Source organism: Falco naumanni, chromosome 2, assembly GCF_017639655.2.
Source record: "Falco naumanni isolate bFalNau1 chromosome 2, bFalNau1.pat, whole genome shotgun sequence".
Classification (NCBI taxonomy): domain Eukaryota; kingdom Metazoa; phylum Chordata; class Aves; order Falconiformes; family Falconidae; genus Falco; species Falco naumanni.
Genome location: NC_054055.1, coordinates 49,360,717 through 49,372,079, shown reverse-complemented (window position 1 = coordinate 49,372,079; position 11,363 = coordinate 49,360,717).

The window sequence follows — 11,363 nt, the reverse complement described above, 5'->3', positions numbered from 1 at the left end:
CCATGGTAGCTGTTGCTTGGAGACTGGCTGGGCATCAGTCTGCTGGTGGGAGGTCGTGAATGGCTATCTTTGCATCACTTGTCTTTTCTATTGTTCCTCTTCACTTAATAAACTGTCTTTCAACACGTAAGTTATTCTCACTTTTGCCCTTCTGATTCTGTCCCCTCTCCCACTGGATGGGAGGGAGGGGGTAAACAGGTGGGGACTTATCAGCTGGCTAGGGACAACTAAACACCTACATTTTTGGGGGGTTGTTTTGTTTTGTTTTGTTTTGTTTTAATACAGATTTGTGTGTGTGCATTAATTCATGTTTCTGTGCATATTTACATACTTATGTAACTACAAATCACCAAACATTATTGCTGCCAAATTGCAGGACTTGATAGTAACTCTGTTATCCAATTTAATAAGTGATTAAATTTAATAATCTCCACAACATATTGTCTGAAGTGAAAAAAATGGGATTTAATTCCCTCATCCTTCTTTTGACTTTGGCATTTGTTTAGTATAAAATTCCATTTTATATATATGAGGTAGACTTGACTTAAACAATCAAACTGAAAACTAATCTTTTGAGTAACCCCACTGCAGTGTCTGTTAGTTGAAACTATGTTTGCATGGTTTCATAATAATTTATTACGTAATGTGTAATAAATATACCAGCATAATCAAGCTCAATCAAAGCACTACAGATTTATTCATCTCGTAAGACTCTCTCTTGAAGAGGAGTTTTCCATTTTGCCGTTTCTATTTTTCTGTCTTCTGTCATACAAAATATATTTGTGGGACATCTATAACACTACTATTCTAAAGAAATAAAATTAGGAAAGAGTTCAAAAGATTTCTCTTTCAGGAAAGCAAAAAAGCTGAAATGATGTCATTCTTTCCTTGTTGTTGGGCACACTGATAGGTTTAAGCAACTCCATTCTGAATGCAAAGGCCACTTTCACTTTATGAAATGTTAGAGGTAGCACACAAAGAATATTTAAGAGACCTGTGATATACTTACATTGAGTTTTCAAAACAAGTCATATCAACTGCGTCTGCTGAGAAGCCAGTCTTGAAGTTGTTCATTTTAGACAGAGGAATTTTTATTTATTTCTTTTTTTTGAGACAGAGAGATTACAAATTATGATATAAGACTCAGTAGCTTAGTCTACAAGTCTCAAGAATAAACTTTTACAGTATATTAGACAAGAAAATAATAACAAGATACTGTCTGAGTTGATGTAAGGAGGGAAAAATGAAGTTATATATAATTAATTTTAGAAATGTGGCTGATTCATTTATTCCTACAGCCAATCGCTATTGCAAAATTTTCACAACTCTTCAGGTCCAATGAAAAGAGAAAGTATCCCATACATACGAAAAGAAGGGAGACCACATCCTTAGAGATTCTCTTCTGTACTTATGACTATCTCCTTTTGGCAGCTGTGATCACTTTTCTATTCCATGACACTGAAATGTATCACTACCTACAATTTAATGTCACATTCTTTTCACTCTTTTACTGTGGGATGCTTTGGTAAAATTTGTATTAAATCTCCTTACGTGTCTGTGCCTGTGTTTAGGTTTGGTTTCTTTTTCTTTTTTCTTTTTTCCTTTATGTCAGGAAAAAGAGCAAACAGTAGTTGTCATTATTTTTTTTTTCTTATTTTCATTTTCTCTTTTCAGATGCTTTTTAAATTCTATGATTCAGTGTTGAGTGAACCACTAGTTTTCTGTCTCACTGTCCAACATTTGATTTAGTTTTCTGTGTATGAAATAATGTCTTACTGTTATTGTGTTACATCTTAAGTAGCTTTCTGCATGCTTTATGGGTATTATTATTATTATTATTGTTGTTATTATTATTATTATATACCTCAAGGGTATGTACTAGGACCAATAGTATTTAATATCTTCATCAATGACATATACACAGTGAGACTGAGTAGACCCACAGCAAGTTTACAGATGACACCAAGCTGAGTGGTGCAGTAGATTTGCTTGAGGGAAGGGATGTCATCCAGAGGGACTTTAACAGGCTTGAGGAGTAGCTTGATGTGAATCTCATGAAGTTAAACAAGGCCAAATGCAAGGTCCTGCACCTAGGTCAGGGCAATCCCAAGTATCAATACAGGCTGTAGGATGAATGGGAGAGCAATGCCATACAGAAGCACTTAGGGAAACTGGTGGATGAAAAACTGAACATGCACTAGCAATGTGCACTTGCAGTCCAAGAAGCCAGTCATATCCTGGGCTGCATCAAGACTAGTGTGCCCAGCAGCTGAGGGGGGCAATTCACCCCCTTTATTCCAATGTCACAAGACCCCACCTGGAGTACTGCATCCAGCTCTGGAGCCCCCAGCACAAGAAAAACATGAACCTGTTGGAGCAGATCCAGAGAGGGCCACACAAATGATCGGGGGATGGAATGCCTCAGCTATGGAGACAGACTGAGAGTCTGGATTGTTCATCCTGGAGAAGAGAAGGCTCTGGGGAAACCTTATTGAAGCCTCTCAATACCTGAAGACAGCTTATAAGATGGAGAAAGGCTTTCTACCAGGGCCTGTGTTGGCAGGACAAGGGGCAACAGTTTTAAACCCCAAAAGGGTATATTTAGACTGGATATAAGGAAGCCATTTTATTGTGGTGATGGTGGTGATACTCTGGAACAGCTTGCCCAGAGATGTTGTGGGTGGCCCATCCCTAAAAGTGTTCAAGTCAGGCTGGATGGGGCTTTGAGCAACCTGATCTAGTGACAGCTGTCCCTTCCCACAGTGGCATGGGACTAGCTGATCTTTAAGGGTCCTTTGCAACCCAAACCATTCTATGATTCTATGAGTCCCCCAACAGGCCTGATTTCCACTCTAAGATTTAAGTAACTTGTTTAGTTCTCATGTTTAAGTTGCCTTCAGTTACTAGGCAATTATTTGGGTAGACCAAAATAAATAAGTACTTTGCTGGGATTTCAGTATCAAAAAGTCATTAAAGTTTTGAAGAGCTTGCACTCCCAAATATGCAATAATAATTAAAATATTTCAGTTTTCAATAGGTGTGGTTTGAAGGTAAGAACAAAAAATTTTGCAGCCTTTCAAGAATATAACAGACAATTAAATGTATGTTTCAAGCTCTTACATGTAGAGATATAGTGCTTTTTTTTGTTGTTCTTTTAGTTGACCATTTATAGGTCCCAGTCTTCACAACAGTAAGGACTCAAAGGCTCAGAAAGTCTATTTTTAGTATGGAAAAAATAATCATAGACTGGATCATTTTGCTTGATAGATGGGATACAAGTTTAAAATGTGGCTAAATCATAAGCCTCAATAGGTTTGTGGGATTCTTTTTTTCTTATTAAGTATATTTAGCCTCCTAAAACTCTTTTATCTTTTCTCAATTGGCAAAGTTTCTTGATATAATAATGCAAAAACATTTTCATTGATCAAACGACTTATTTCAGGGACTTCAGATGTCAATAAATCTATAAAACAATTACAGTCAGTGCCTTCTCTTTAAGTATTATACTTTTGCCCTTGTTTTGTGAATGGACTAAAATTATTGCCTGAGAAGACATTATTTATCTGTGAATGGTATCTTAAAAGCATCTCAAGTTTTATTACTAGTTGAAACTTAAAGAGCAAATACAATGAGTAACATGAGCAGACCTCATAAACCAAAATTCTTTTAGTTTTAGAGAACCCTGTTTAGTTTTCTAGTGCTGCGTCTAAATACTAAGAGCATTTACTTAGTAAGTACTTACTTACTTAGAAACTCATTGTTTCATTGAAGTGGTTCAAATTATATAAAAATAGAGACATACTTTATTATGATAATTATACATCAGAACCACAATAAATAACTGATCTATAATGTGTAAGTCCCAGCCACCTTTTTTTACTACTACTACATCTTGCAGAAAGTGCTGTCAGATCTGTTAACAATGTTTGCTTGGTAGGGGATGAATGTATACATAGACAAATATGTTCCTGAAAGTTTCAAGTCTCCATTTGCTGATTGTGAGAATTATCTTACAAAGGGAGTGTAATTTCCTAAGGCTGATAAGGATTTTCATTTTGGAACAGAATCCAAAGGGTATTAGGAGGCAAAAATGAAAGTTCATTACGATTCTTGTGTGTGTTACATACACAGTAAGATATAGAAGAGACAACTGCATCACCTTTTCACTGATAGAAAAAACTCTTGGAGCAATCATATTTTTCTTCCATGTTGACCAGACTGCAGCCCATAGAGCAGACTGAAAAAAAGAATGTTAGCTACAGCCACAGATGGTTGCACAGGAAGCAATCAAAATAAAGCCACTGTGTCTTGTCACTGCAAGGGTAAAAGGGTGGATGAGAACCAAATAAAAAAAAATCCTTCCTGAAAAACACCAGCAGAGCCAAGCGTATCAGGCAAGGTGAGCATGGGTCTGGCATTTTTTTCCCAAAAATTGCAATGCAGAGCAACTGAGATGTGCAGTAGACTTTTAAGTAGCCTGACTAGATTTTTATAAAGAAATGTAAGAAGAGGCAAGAAAGGGAAAAGTACAGGAGGTGGGGAAAAAATGATCATACCTTAGGTAGAGTTATATTGGAGACTTATTTTGCAAACTTTATTCACATTGAACAGTTACACTCATTAAGGCTGGCAAAATCTAATCCAGAAAATATGAACAGGATGCTGCATACAATCCCATTAAATTATAGACACAGCTGGATGCTGAAGTTGTTTCATTGTTTTACATGTAACTGCCCATTTTTGCAAAATACATGTTTTATCAAGGATTTTTTAATGATCTTTACTAACTTCATGCTCCCCTTTCAGGAGATCATATTCCATGATAACACTATTCCTGAAATTACTGCTTGCCAGGAAAATTAGAAAAAAAGCAAGGTAATGTACACCAGCATAAGATGAGATTTGGGGAGCTAGGTAGACAGTACAGATCACTTCAGTGTAGTAATGAAGTATGCAAGCAAATCAATGATAGTTCTAAAATAACTGAGCTTCTACATTCATTTTTTAAAAAAAAAGTGCTCTTAAGAACAGATGAAAATCGTCTGTATAATTAAAAATTAATGAAGACCAAGTCAATATAGCTGTTGATAAAAACAGATAAGAAAATATTTGGAAAATTTTATCATATATAAGTCAGCAGGTCAGTATGATATGAAACCCTTTGTGTTAAGGGAATTAGTTAATGAACTTGCTGAACTACTTGCAATTACATAGTAGGCTTTATGGAGCTACAAGAGAATACCAAAGGATTTTAGTAAAAAATAGTAATAGCAGTGAAATCTCTAATTAGACTTCAGTATCCTAGAGGAAATAGAGGTTTTTCTGTCTGTACAGTTTAAATCTCAATTAGAACGAAACTGAAATTTAGAGTCAAAAGCAAAGTATGCTGATGTTAATGAGGTGGTGGAAACAGGTTGTTTTGATTTCAGTAAGCTTTGTATCAAACCCAACTTGCAAAAATCATGCTATATTTTAAAACAAAGATGGGGGAGAGAGAGAGATCTATGAGCAGAGTGGCTCTTGCTCAGTTATTCTCTGATTCTTAAAATAAAAAGAACTGTCAAGACATGCAGCAACTCTTTAATTATCCTCCCGACAGGTACAGAACAAACACAGAAAAAGCCCAGTCATGTTTACTAAGATTAATAGTCAAACTCTCAGTCAGAGGCAAGAGCAGGATAAGCATTTTAAAACTCATTCATAAGGAAGTTTAAAGTAGGAACTGGAGTTACCAGTTTCTTTCTATATTAAATTACTTTTAGAGCTCTATTGATTGTTTTTCTCTGAGGAAATTTAACTGAAATTACTTCAAAATAGTTGGACTTTCACAGGCCTCAGGTTCATTATGACTTCCAAGATTTATATCTGTCATTCCAGAAAAACAAAGGTAGCAAAAAGTAGGAAAAAATGTGAATTAATGAGTTATGTGCTTATCAGCCATCTTAAGAGATATACATAATTCCTTATAATGATACTGAGGTGGTTCTGACTCTCATACTTTGTCTCTGATAATAAGGGATCATCCACCAGAGTTCATTTTAATCCTCCCAGGAAAGGATGGGTTTTTTTTATTAACAGAAAACACTGGAACAAAAAAATTGTTTCAGAATGGGTGGTAATTACTTGTTCATATGGAGATATTAGGGCGGTATGTGGGAAAGAGACTTGTCAGTTGGGATACACTAAAATTACTGAGGTAAAAGCAATGAAAATAGAGAAAATAAGAAAAAAAATAAGCATGGGTAGATTAAAACAACAGAAATGCAGAACTAGAAGACAATTATTTGACAGGAAATCTTAGGATGGCAAAATCATAGTTTGAGAAGAGTTGCATGAAGCATGCATGTTGGAGCAGAAAAAGTAAAGGGAATATTGTGGTAAAACAATTTTTTACAGTGTTAATCAAAACCCCTGTAAAATATGCTACCAACTATAAATTATTATTTCTGCTAAGGAACAGTGGTGGGTTTTTTTTCAGATTTCTTAAGAATTGCATCCATGGTTGTTTAATGAGTCCCTTTTAAAAGAGATATTTGATATTTTTTTTTTCTCCCCCTGTTTTCCTTACAGGAAAACAGAGTGAGAAATCCACTGCTTCATTTTCAGAAGTATTAGTCTGTATCCTGAGAGTATTACTTCCCCTTCAGAATAGTACAGAAAGAAATTTCTTTCAGTCTCTTCAAATGTCAAGTTCATTTCACCCTCTAGACCTCTCACTAGACAAATCAATTGAAAACCATGCTCCAGTTCTTCATCTGGAAAATGGGGATAATTTTTTTCCACTCAAACTGTCCCTCCCCCCTCCAATCTTCAGCTTTGGGGTGGAAAGGATTGTCTCTTAGCATTACATGTATGTAAACTAAGGAGTTTTGGCTTTTCTAACAATTGTTTATATTTTACTTTGCATAGAAATAAATACTTTCATGCAGACATCTTCAGTCTTCTAAAATAAATAAAAAATAACAAATTGGATCAAAATGAGAGTTATCAAAACATTTTGTCAGGAATATAAAAATGAAACACTAAATTTAAATAATTTTTAGTAGAGCAGTTTGCTAAATTATGCACCAAAATTTGTGGCTGCTTTAAATGAAACACTTTTAAGTAAATCTATTTAGATCTCATTATATTTATTTTTTTCTCATTAGTGACTTTTGTTGTTGAAGTATCATTAATGAAAGTTATCTAGAAACAATGTTCCCTGTTGCTTTTACTTGCACATACATCAGAATAATTTCAAAGCAAATAGAAGAACATCTAAAATAACATTTTTAGCATCTAGTTTTTAAAACTTATAAATGCACACGCATCTTCATAGATATACATGAATATACACAGTCTTAATACTCAGTGAGATTTCAAAACACAGCTTAAAACCAGTGGAAAATACTGAAATTATAATCAGACAACGCATCAACACATAAGAGTTTGGCTCTAGCAGGTAAACGTCATTTTCCCACACTGATAAAAAATTCAAAGATACTATTTTAATTACAATATGCACTCCATGAGTGCTCAGACTCACAATGCAAAGGGTATCCACAGAGCAGAAATCCCCAGACACCAGGAAACACTAGAGAAAGTTCTCTTAGAAATGAATGCAAATGCATTTAAAATTATTTAGGAGGTATGTTTTCTAGTTTAATAAATAATTTCTGGACAAAAAAAGGCTTTAATTGCCTTTTCCTAGAAAAATTAGCTGGGACAGAAACAGGAAAAGTTGAAATTTTTTTTGTTGCCTGCTTAGAGACTGTTTCCTCATCTTGTAGTCAAAAGCTACAAGACACAAATCAAAGGATAGTAGCTAGACATAAGGAGAGAGTTAGGTGCGTTCTTGGGCAGCAAGAGCCATAACAATGTTGAGAGTTAAAAGATTCAGCTGTAACATCTTCCTTCAGTTTTAAACAAGTACCTGCAAGAGGTTTAGCTTTGTGTCCTAATTTGAAGTTTGACCTAGAAGTCACAGTGTGGTACTTTCTTGTGTGCTGTGAAGATATGGAAAGAAAGAGGCATATATAATAGTGTGTGTATATATATATATATGTATATATATGCATATATCAATAGATACTAAGACTAAATCGGGGGTGGGGTGTAGTGGTGGTGGTGTTTGGTTGTTTTTTTTCCTAACAAATAAAGAGTAATAGCAGAGTTTCTTTAAAACAAAAAGAGCAGGAGCAAAGATCATTAAGGTATGCTCAGAATCCCCCAGAAGACTAATTTTCAAATTATTTCCATTCAAAATCATAGAAGTATTGCTCATTAAATCCATATCAATAAGAAATTTACCTTGAAATTAGTATGGTATGTGTATGCTTTATAGCCCGTGTTCACAAACATACAAGCAACAGAAAATACAGCTCCTTTATGTGATAACTGTAACCTATGATTGATTGCCATTAACTTTAACAGGGTAATGTTGACTTGGAAGTTGGAACCATACCTAGCATAGCTTTTACTGACTAGTCAGGGTTTGGGCAGTGATTAATTACTAGTCAAAAAAAGAACCACCTGCAATCAAATAATCTTAATTGGCCTATTGCTGTAATGCTATGAAATATATTAAATATTACAAAAACTGTGTGCCAAGTAGCTTTAGCTCCTAGAGAGACTATTGTGTTTGGGGTGTTCATCTCATTTCAAGATTGTAGCTTGATAAAGCAAGAATGTACCAAAAAATAAAAACATAAAATGCAGCTCTAGAAGACTCCATGCAGTAAGACTCCCTGCAGCTTGACATCTTGTAATGCAAACAGTGATAAAAGTTCATTCCAATGCAAGCTATGAAAATAAAGAGAAACCAGATAAACAATGTTATTTTCCAGCATATTGTAATTTAAGAACTAATTTCTAAGTTATTCAAAAATACTTGTTCCCATAAAAGTGAAAACATGTTAAAACCCCACATTTTTACTGGAAATTTTTTTAAAGGAAAACCACTGTGTGAAATACTATTTACCATACTAATTTTACCTTTGTTGTGATGATACCCTTTGAGTTTATTGCGGATTTTAAAGTTTAAAGGCTGATTCTGGATTATGTACAATTGGATTTTAAAGGACTGCTTATGAGAACTCCAGCAGATAGCTAATTTCAGGCAGTAATTCTACCGTTGAAAGAAAATTATGTGCAGGCACCTCACCCTAAAAATCCATAAAGGTGACACACTAGTGATTTTAGAATGACCATAATAACTAAACAGCTGTAAAGGCTTGATTATTTAATTAAAAATTAACAACTCTTTGTTAATAAACTAAATAGAAAGGCTTTCAGAATATAAAAAATCTCCTGATACTTTCATTTATTTTATCTGGTAAAATCCAATGATTTGTGCTCCCTCTACTGGCAGTGGAACAGCAAGTCTTCATAACAAGAACTGGCTGCTAAAGATAACTGTGCACACAAAAGAATTAAACACAGAATAATTTGTAAGTACATTGACTTTTGGACAAACAGCGGGTGCACAAGAGTACACACAACACGGAAAAAGCTTCTGTAGTTACAGAAGAAAAATACTAGCCTGAGGAACCGCTTTCAGGTAAAAATTCCATATGATATTCACCAATTCACAATAACATTTTGTTCCTACCCTTTAAATGTACAAATCAGTAAGACATTTTTTAGCAAAACATTATATGAAAAATGTTTATTAAAGATTGAATAATATCTGTTAATACTGCTTTTAGTCTACCAGCAAGCATAAATAAATGAGTAATGAATTCTGTCATGATTTTTGGAAAGAGTGAAAAAGGGAAAAGCAGTAGTACAGTCAAAATGGTATATGGTGCTACTGGGTCAAAACTCAGTGATTTAAGACCCACATCCCTTACTAAGATTAAAGTGGATAAAAGACCTCCAAGAAATCAAACCAAATTAATCCTGATCATTGGTAGATCATAAAGGCAAGAGGAGAGCAAAGGGAAAAAAAATATGAACTAATTGTAGGGAATTTTTACTATCTAGATATTTATTGTACAAATACAGAAAACAGGGACACTCTAAAAACTACAAGTAATCCTGATTCTACTTCTTACTGACAATTTGGAATTGATTTCCTGGCATGAACACATTTATGAATTTGAAAGTACTGCTACATCTGACTGATGCAAGATAAATAACTTTCTCCAGGATGTGTGAACAGCAAAGAAATGGACACCTAGAAGACAGTTACAGGAATTAAACAATCAGCTCCCATGCTGAGAAACACACACACACACACTCACAAGAAGCCAAAAACAACAACAAAAAAACCCTCAAACCAATGATATTAGCTACAGCTGAGGATCACTGGCTATTCTCATATTATATTTATGTAGAACTGTCAGAAACAAGCTATTTACACATAAGATACCTTACTCTGAAATTACATTAGCAAATAGATTACAGGTTCTGGAAGTCCTAGGCTTTTGCTCTACAGAAGATCAGTAGCAATTACCTCACCAGATTTAAAATACAAATATGAGTCTTTATATGACTCTTACATGAAAATGCCACGGACAAGGGACTCAGTGCTTTTTTCCTGTCTTCACTGTATCTTCAGGCCTGCCTCTAATTTATATTTTAGGTTTGAATTTCAAAAATTCCAGTCAACAAAGTACAGATGTTTACACGCTCTTTGTTCCAAGCCTCAGCCTTGATTTTTCCTTTATGCTATCACTTCTTATTTTTCTTCCATAAGAATTTTAATGTTATTGAAGCCTAAGAGCGGTTCACAGAATACCATGTAAGGAAAATATACAGCCCTATAGTTTTGTTATTGTGTAGAGAAGGTATCACTTTTGCCTCTGAGTTACAGGTATTTCAGCATTCCATGAAGATACTGTAAATATCTAAGTAAATTTTAATTTGCTCTGTTTTCATCACAGGCAAAAATTCAGAACTATGGCTTCGACTACGTAGAAATCAAGCTTGCTAAATAAGTGAGCAATCCATGGCACTCAGAACTTCATATGTTATCACGTTTGCTATAAACCTATTTTTCAAGGGTAGGTAATCCTAAAACTGTTACAAGTGACTGTTGGTCTCTTTTTTTTTTTTTTTTTTTTTTTTTTTTTTTGTGCATCATGGCGTAACTCTCTGCTTGATATGTAAACCAAAATCTTATTTGCTCAAAATTATCAGAAAATGGCACAAATGTATGGCATATTTTTTTAGATAAAAGCCTAGCTAGTATCTATTAAAGCTTCCTAAATGTCTAAGGACAAAACAGTTCTAATTTCTCTGGGAAAAAAAAAAAAAAAAAAAAAAAAAAAAAGACCATAGCAATATGGTCTATACTCTGCAATGAAACAACATTAGCTCTGAAGAGTCTTTCCTGGAACAGCAACTATCAACATCTAAAACCTGCAACAGATATTAATGAC